Genomic DNA, 9,377 nt, shown 5'->3' with positions numbered 1-9,377 from the left:
TCACTGATTCAAATCGCCAGAAATGGGTCACTGACAATCAGTGATAGGCTACTTATTGATTCTATAAAATAGTCACTTTTGTGGGTTAGCAGCAATGCACCATGTCAATTCAGCAATCATAATAAAATAATATTTTAGTACATTCAACCAAAGGATCATATTAAAAAGTCAAAACCCATGAATTGATCAAATATTAAAAATAGATGGAAAGTTCCGGTGCTTTTAAATGACAAACAACCTCACAAATTACTTTAATTTCAAGATTGAACTGTCACGTACAAACCCGTTAAGTAAGTACTACCTATACGAGTTAGAGTATATTTATCCCGCATGTTAATTCAGCAGAATTACAGCCCAAAAATTAAAAAATTTATTTCATTGAGGAATTGTTCTTGCTACTAAAGTAAAAGAAGAACAACAACGCTTAACTTGAGAATGTGGAGGTTATGCTTCACATGATTTACTCTGGTGTTACTGAACTGATTAGTGAATAACTCCGAAATCACCCATTACTCAGTGAAATGTCTAACTACTATTTTAATCAGTGAATTTTTCACTGATTCATATTTAGACACTACCTCGAAAATGGATAGTCTTACGGTGAAAATATATAAAAGTTGATTGTAGAGTAGAGAATTCTCTAACATCTCGAGATTTTGTTTGATAATATCTTTATATATTACAAAAAGATGATAGATTATAGGCGATATAATACTTTTCGTTACGGGGTATTATCCTCAAATTGTAATATCCACTTGGTGTTAAGTAAATAATAAATACGATTTTTATTTTTAAACAATAAAATTAATTTAGAATTTATTATTCAATGACATATATAAGTTTGTAGTAGTAAAAATAATAGTAGTAGTATTTTCTTGCACATACCTCGAAAAGAGGTGGTTTAAGGTGAAAATATATAGGAGTTAAATTGTAGAGCAATTACCTTTAAATATTGCTAATTATTTTTTCGTTATTTAAACAATTAAAGATAATATCAACATTTTTAAGAAAATGGATCAGTGACTCATTTCCACACCACGTATGAGGTATAGTTTATGGTATGTTTTTTTTATGTTGTTTCCCCAGGAGGCCTAATTCACTGCAGACTTGCATATAATTGTTAAAATGTAGTTAAGAAAATTAATAGTTTTCATAATTATCAACTATGTCTGGCAGTTTATCAATGATTTTAGACACATTACGGAACGTTTTAATCCAGTTTTTACGCGTCCACAACGTTTACCGCATTCCATTTGACAGGGAAACGATGAAATTTATTATGTGAGATGAAGCTGGTGCCTTAGTAGTATACACTGGTAATAAACTCTTTTTTCCTCTTTCCCAACCCCATAGTTCTGGTTCTAAAAACTTTTTTTGTCGTATTTAAATCTGATTATAAACTCGATAAGAGTGTTGTCGAGCATCTGCGGAAGTTGTAGGAAGCTCAGATAAAGATACATACAGCCTGAATGGAAGGAATCACAGATTTGTCGAAGCATACGTATCTGCATTTGTTTAAACTTATGTGACGTTTTCCACCAAATTTTCTTTATTTTCAATGTTATTTTTTCACGAATAAAGCAGAAACTACGCGTCCTATGAAGAAATTAGTATTAAAAAATTTGTAGATCTGTTTTGGGATCACAATTTTGGTTAATCCATTTTTTTGTATCTTGCATAGTTTGACTATAAAATGAAATTTGTTATTATTTTTTGTGCTATGGAAATTTAAATGATCGATTTCTCAAGAAATTCTAAAAGTTGTTGTGACCATCCTGTGGTCCTTTTAAAAAAAATGTATTTCTTCTTCTAATTTTTTCATATCGTGCCTTGTTTGGCCTAAAATTTTAATTTTCAATTTATTTTTTAAATGTTACAAATATCAAGCAGGTAGCGTGCGTGAGCTGGTACCTTGCACCGAGATCGAGGTTTTGGATCTCGACACAACTGTAAAGGAAGAAGTCGAAGAGTCTGCAGAAGACACTTCGGTGAAATTGCTCGTGTGGTTAGAGTTAGCCCCACGAAAAAAAACCTTCAAAGGCAATCTGAAGGCTTCCGTGGAGCTATCCGAGGAATTGGCATCAAGGCTGATGCTCACAGGGCACCTGAAAGTGGGGTAGGTGTCCTGCCGCGTGCGAAAAAAGACGGGAGACGACCACGTGATACGGCTGCCTTGGTTTCGGCCACATGACAGCTACTTGCAAGGGCCAAAGCCACGCAAGGGCCTATTGGAGATGCGGCAAAGAGGGCCATAGGGCTGCGGAATGCGAAAGCACACTGCAGTGCTACCTCTGCACCTCTCTTGCTAGGCTAGTGTTCACCGCATGGGTCGCCGAGGCTCTTCCAGGGTACGAGGCGAGAATTCGGCCCCTTTACTTTAATGTCTTGTAACTCTTGGTCTGATTGGAATTGTTTCACGCTATAAGGTTGATTTAAAGGGCGAACCTTAATCGTGAAAGCACAATATAATAGGTGCTGGCCCTGCGGACTTCACTCAAAAATCAACAGTCAATAACATCGCGTCCGACAAGGAAAATTTAAAATACTGCATTACCTTGCATTCAAATTGATAAAAACGCAGCTGACGCAAACGAAATTATTTTCTACGCTTTAGGAGAAGGCTTCGTTATACTTAAAACGTGTAAAAAGTGGATTCAAAGATTTAACCATCATGATTTTTCAATTTGAATGCAAACAGCATGCAGTGTCTCTAATCCTCCTTCTTGGATGACATTTTCTTCACTTATGATTTTTGAAGTTAAAGCCGCAAGGCTGTCACTTATTATATTGTGTTTTAAAGTGTGAGATTCGCCCTTTGAAACTAACTTAGAAAGGAGAATATTCAATTTTGACCAAGAGTTATAAGACATCAAAACAAAGGCACCGAATTAATTTTTAGATCTAATATATGTGCATACTGTTTAATTAATTGTTTATAAAATAATTCACTGATATATTTTCAGAATAATTTTTAATTATTTAAATAACAACAAATTAACTAGCAATATTTATAGAGAATTTTCTGCTCTACAATTTTAGTCCTATACATTATAACCGAAAACCACCCCATTTCGAGATATGTGCAAGAGAAGGAGCGTGCTGGCTTCGAGCCCAAATTCACCCCCTATTCCAAGGGTGGATTACTCGGGAACTGTTACCCGAAAAGAATTTGCATAACCCCTCTTGTTTAGAACTTTATTTACTATTTGATTGTACTGAACTATTTCTGTCGTTAGATGCACCCTTTGGGAAATAATCGCCAAAAAACAATTTTTGGGGGTTGTTCGTTAGATTCTCTTTTGATACTTGATTATGATGCCATAGGGAACAACGTACGGTAGATATCAAAACTTGATACAACTTTTCTGGAAAAAATCCTAATTTGACTGGACAAAAACAGTCGACAAAAATGTCAGAAAAATTGCGCGGCTCAGATTATCATCATCATATGGTTGCAATAATTAAAAAGTAGTAGCGGATAATTTTCCAGCGATGGTCCTGGAGGAATAAGGCCTAAGCGGAGGCATAACAACCGTGCCAAATGCTGAATGGCAAATGGGCGAGGTGTCTTAAATAGTGAGTCTGGGATATCGGGTGAACTCTCAGAGTAAGCAGCCTTATCCTGGAATGCGAGGCTCTAAAAGGCCTGACGAACACTTTCCCTAGCTGCTCGTGGGAAAAACAATGACACCATCAAACCATAAAAAAGTTGTAAATGCGGTTCCAGACGATCGAACCCGCATCGAGAAAAATAGATGTTAGTACAGACTATCTAGATATTAACAGATAATAACTTAGCGATTTAACTATGGGGCAGAAATCTAGATACTGAAGTAGAGCATCCGTAGATATTAAAAAGAAGATTTTAACTGACAATATCCAGGATATTAAAGGGCAGATTCTAAGATATTCAAGAAAAATTTTTTAATTGTGCAAAAATTACCTGTAAAGCATGTCATTTTCTATAAAATGCAAAAGAATGTCAAAATCGTATTCCTCTGTTTTTAAAATCCGAAACCTGAAGCATTCGCCTTTTTGCATAATTCTGCGATTTTTGTGTTGACCAGATAGAACACTGTTCAAGGCTAATATGAAAGATGCCTATAGCTGAGTCCTCATCTTCTTGAGAAAATTATAACATATCCAAAAATATTTAATCTATTTTTCACCTTATCTTATAGTGTAATGGATATTCGAAAAACCACAATACACACGATGAAAGCTCAAGATACAGACAAAGCGGGGTTAAAATATTTTGCCGCCATGCTACATGTCAGCGATGTTGCTTCGATAAAATTAAGCTTTTTTAATATCTTATATATTAACGGTTAATATCAAACATTTTATACTTTCAATATAAACAGATATTGCCCTTTAATATTTTGTATGTTGAATAGAAAGAATAGAAGTTCGCAAATCACCTGACAATGAGTCCGTCAACAGTGCCGATCACTCTGGAATTTAAGATGCTGAAAATAATTTAGATGGAAATATGACGACGAACTGACGAAATGCCTACTTAAGTGAGCGAATCAAGTCAAGAATGACTTACCAGACTGCTATGATGCCAGGATTATACCTGTTAGAGGAGACTTCATAGCACGTATGTACACTCTTTGGTGCCAGAACACGTTTCTCATTCTTCATATCGAAATTAACGTGCCTACCTCTTGAAAACTGGATATGTGCGCGGAGCGTTTCCTCAACCGCTACATGAAAAACCTAATGACCAAGATGAGGAAGCTACATTAAGACCAAGCGCGGAAAGCAGACACCTTCTGAGAAATGATAGTGAATCTAGGGTAAGGAAGAACCTTAATATGCAGGTTCCTACTAAGCTCCAAGGTCTGTCTAAAATTTATGCCTACCTTCGTGAGAATATCTCTAAGGTTTCGACGTCTAGACAATCAATTGTTTAGTTTATGGTGCTGTGAAAGCTTTGACTCATTCAAATCGAAGGCTAAAACCGACGATGAATCAAAAGACCAAAAAAACGCATGTATCAACTGAACATGAAAATTAGATGGGCAAGAGAAAATGCTTCACGTGTTCAGTGTAGAATTGACTACATAGCATCTGGTAAAACGTTTACGGAAAGGGTTCGAAAGTTTTGCTCAAGTACTGAGGACCTCCAATCACACACTGATTTGTGTGATGACGTGGGACACACTGATGATGACAATCAACCAGAATATTATTGACCAAATACAGTGTTTTCTAATACAAGAAGGAGAATGCAGATGAGGGAAAGATGGATTAGGGAGATTCAGCGTTCCCCCTGTTTCTGTCAAAACTCCACCTAAGCCCAACGACGTACTTACTTTTTAGAGAGAGATATACAAGATGCCGAAAACACTGGAGCTACAGGAAGATGCTGATAATATCGTCCGTTTCAAGGGGTTTTTCGACAACCTTATAAAATCTAAGGAGAAATATCCATCAATCACTGATGAAGAGGTAAGAAAAGCACTGAGGGGTACGAAGAACTTTTCCGGTGCAGGACCATATGGAATCAAGAACTTTTGGTGGAAGAAGCTTACTTCTACACATCGACATCTGGCACGCATGTTAACCTCATGTTTGAAATGGAAAACGACCATTCGGCAGCTGCTGGTGTTAGGACGCACTATACTTCTATCGAAAAAAGGAAATTTGTTGAACCCACATAATAACAGGCCAGTAACTTGTTTGAACATAGCGTCTGCAAAGCTTTTGGAAAGCTTGAAGGCTTATCCACACATACCGATGTCTCTCAGAGCGTACCATGAGTCCTATGATTTTTCTCATCACACTTCTGTCTTTATCTCTCGCACTACGAAATTCTTCTGGGTACCTTTGTTGCGACACTACTCATCGCGAGCATAAGGTCACTCATATATTTTACATGGATGGCCTAAAGATATATGCTTCTGATAAAAGCAAACTTCAAATTGCTTGAAATATCGTCAAGCAGTACACAGGAGAGTTTGATATGGACTTTAAACTTAACAAGAGTGCCAAAATTCATCTGAAAAAAGAAAGCTTATTCGCGTTTCCGAGGATCCTGATCTTGTGGATATAATTGTTACTAGACATCTTGACTCTGGAGAGACCTATACATACCTGGGCGTGCCTCATAGCCGTATTCAAGACGCTGCACCAGTGAAGAAGATTTGGTCTTCAAGTCTGTCGGCACTGAAAAAGGTATCTGCGACTAACATACTTGTCCCGGATCTGCTCTTCTCGTTTGGGGTGGTCTAATGTACGAAGAACGAGCTTAAAGCCCTTCAAAACGCCATACGTAAGATCATGCATATGAATAAGATCTTGAATATAAATTCACGTCCACAAGGCGGACTTCTAAATCTCCAGTGTCTTCATAATCGAATTGTTATATGTAAAACTTACATCGTTGCAGACGGCAGAGACCCTCTCTTACAAATGATCAGAAAACACCACATGATTAGCAAAGAAGCTTTCTTTTACAAAGCCGCGGAGCCGGCAGCCGAGACCCTTGGCCTGAATTTAATCATCAGAAGTGAGGAAAGTGCATTACGCAATCTAGATGATCCACTTAGCTATGAATCTGTGATAGTTTCACACCTCCGACAGCACCGATCACACAAAATTACTTTCCCAAAATATTTTGGTGCCCAAAGTAACATTAGTAACTAGTGGATACATTCCGATAATTACATTGTACTGTTCTCAAGAGTGCCGAAAGCTAAGCGCTCATGATCAATGAATAGAACGAATTACAATAGATTTAGTTACAAAAGCGATGTCAACATAGAAATCACGGTTCAGTTCATGGTCTGTCATATTTTCGCCTACACCGTTGACTTATGTAGCTCGCTTCTCAAAACGATCAAATGCTAAGCGCCCAAGATTTTAATTTGACTAATTAATCACTTCTTTAAAAGCAGAAATGGTACCCAAAGTAACATTAGTAACTAGTGCGCACATTCGATGATAACAGTGTACCCTTCGCAAGAGGGCTGAACGCTAAGCACCCATGATCAGCGAATAGAACCAATCCCAGTAGCTTTTGCAAAATATTAAACTATTTCTGGCTCTTGATTCGGGTTCGCTTGTTCACCTCTATTAGCAGCGTCCAGAATCCTTTGTAGCAAGAAAGTTTGAGGATACTTTACGTCTTGCTGGTGACGTGCATAACCCAGGAACCATAAAATGCTTGCAATATGTGCGGCGCACGTGCCAAGAGTTCTGGCCCCTGACTTACATGTGCAGTAATAACCGAGAAGCGTTTCGTTATTGGCTGGTCCTACTTCATCGATATCATTGAACGCTATCCATAGCTGGTAACTTGTCGAATTTCGGAAATTTCATGCAGCCGATTCCAATTTGCATTTCCGTAGCGCATATTGTCCACTTCTACGCGCGCTTGCACAATATTTGGCTCACGAGCTCTCGCTATATATTCTCTCGCAAGCTTTGCTGTAGCGCCTTGCACCTCGATAACAGGATGGTATCGATTAATTATTGCACCAGCAATACGAAAGAAGTCCGTTAGATTGTGTGCATGAGCCATCGGAATGGTTTTCTCGAAGAACTTGAAAATGGACTTTATGTGGCCATTTCTGGATTCCACTATCCATCTAGATTTCGTTATTAGCCGAGCTCTGTTTGCTTCTTCCGTTACCAATTGACTCTGTCCCTGTTGGAGAAATGGTGGTATCTTGGACACAATTCCTAAGCGTTCTAAAAGTGGTTGGGCATCTCTATATCCACGGTCCTGTATAAAAATATCACCAATGTCGAAAAATACTCTCATACCTTCCACATCTCTTTAAAATTCGTTAATGAGCATTTGTGCGTCATTGTTTCGCGAGTCAGAAAAATATGGTCCTTGTATTTTAAGTATGTATTCGTCTGGAGCTACATTGAGAGCAGGTTTTACCAAGTGACGTCCTTTATGTTTGCAGAATGACTGTCGAAGTACGCGAAAGTTACTGCTCTTCTGCATGCAAGCAGAAGTTCCATCGATGATAGCAATAGCTCTGGGAATTTCTGGTTGTGGATTATAAAGTTCATTGGCGAATGATGTCACGTGTCTTTCAATGAATTCCCCTCTGCTTATTGCATTAAATTCAATGTTACTAGGCACAAATCGCTGCATTAAAGACTCTCTTACAGTAGAAATGGCCATGCTTGTAGCTTGCCGGCTCGAATAATGAAAAATCACTTTCAGAAATTCATCAGAAAGACCTTGACGCATTTTGCAAAGGAAAGTCAGCAGATCTTTATTCCTTACGTATCTGGCACCATGTTCATGTAACTGCGGAATAGGATCACAAAATGCATACAATTCTCTAAATTGTTCCTTTGTTACAGGAGCAATAGCTTCAAACTCTTCATCAGTGAAATTATCCTTATTATTAAACGCCTCGGCCGCATGAACATTCGGTTCGTTACGAAGTTGCTGCAAAAACAGAAGTAACTGCTGTCCCGGAATCCTATACGGTCTATTAATCGCTTGTAGTCCAGGAAGCAAGGGACCTAAGATGAAACCATGTTCATCCAAATGATTTAAGCATGCTCTTATTTTTTCTGGAATGAAAATGTCCATGACAATAAAAGCGTTAACTCTACATTCAATAGAAAGCCTTGGAGTATTAACATTAGCATTTCAGAACATGCACGTTTGCCTGCCTGTTTGTGTAAGAACATTCAGTCTTAAACAGCGTTGGAGCTCTTCTATCTCATTGCGAATCGATTGATTGCAATTGAGACATAACCTACTCTCATCGGCGACTTGAAGTGGTGGTCTTCGAAGTTGAAGGCGTCTAGAAATTGCAATGTTTTGGCTATCAGGATTATTATTTCCATCAATTCGAGTCGTTTGTCCTGGTTGATAGACTCTATCGGACACACAAGCAATTAACTCGAACTCTGAATGCCATTTTTTAAACCATAAGAGAAACAAGCTCTTATGGTCTTGAAAGGCAGAGGAATGTATTAATAAAACGAAAGAAAAATTCAGAAACAACAAAAAAACAAATAAACACAAGAAACTAAACACAAAAAGGGAATAAGAAATACAACACAATTAATACAGAAGGGAACAGATAGGAATTTTTTTTCCTAAGCTCACCAATAAAATTACTATCCGCTCTCGAGAATTTTCACAACAGAAATGACAAGCATACCATCGTCAATATAAATAATAAGTGAATGCTGTTTAATATATATATAATTAAAAATTTGTTATAAGGACAACCACAGGATTTCGCCGGGAGCGGGTGCTAATCTGAAAAACTGCACCCGCTTCCAGAGAAATCGCGGTAAAATTTCAGCCATAACCACGTCTCACAACCGTGAGATAGGTGGTTACAGTCTGTAAAGGAATCAATTCGACGATCCAGCAAAAGCCTCGT

At 37.8% G+C, this 9,377-nt stretch overlaps 1 protein-coding gene across 1 annotated transcript in view; it reads right to left on the bottom strand.

Moving 5' to 3' along the window:
* Positions 1 to 9,377, bottom strand: part of LOC117178850 (lysosomal alpha-mannosidase-like) — a 155,055-nt gene that overhangs the window by 105,402 nt on the left and 40,276 nt on the right. The gene's annotated exons all lie outside the window — the stretch shown is intronic.

This window comes from Belonocnema kinseyi, chromosome 1, assembly GCF_010883055.1.
Source record: "Belonocnema kinseyi isolate 2016_QV_RU_SX_M_011 chromosome 1, B_treatae_v1, whole genome shotgun sequence".
NCBI classification, from domain to species: Eukaryota; Metazoa; Arthropoda; class Insecta; order Hymenoptera; family Cynipidae; genus Belonocnema; species Belonocnema kinseyi.
This window is presented reverse-complemented; position numbering and strand designations above follow the sequence as displayed.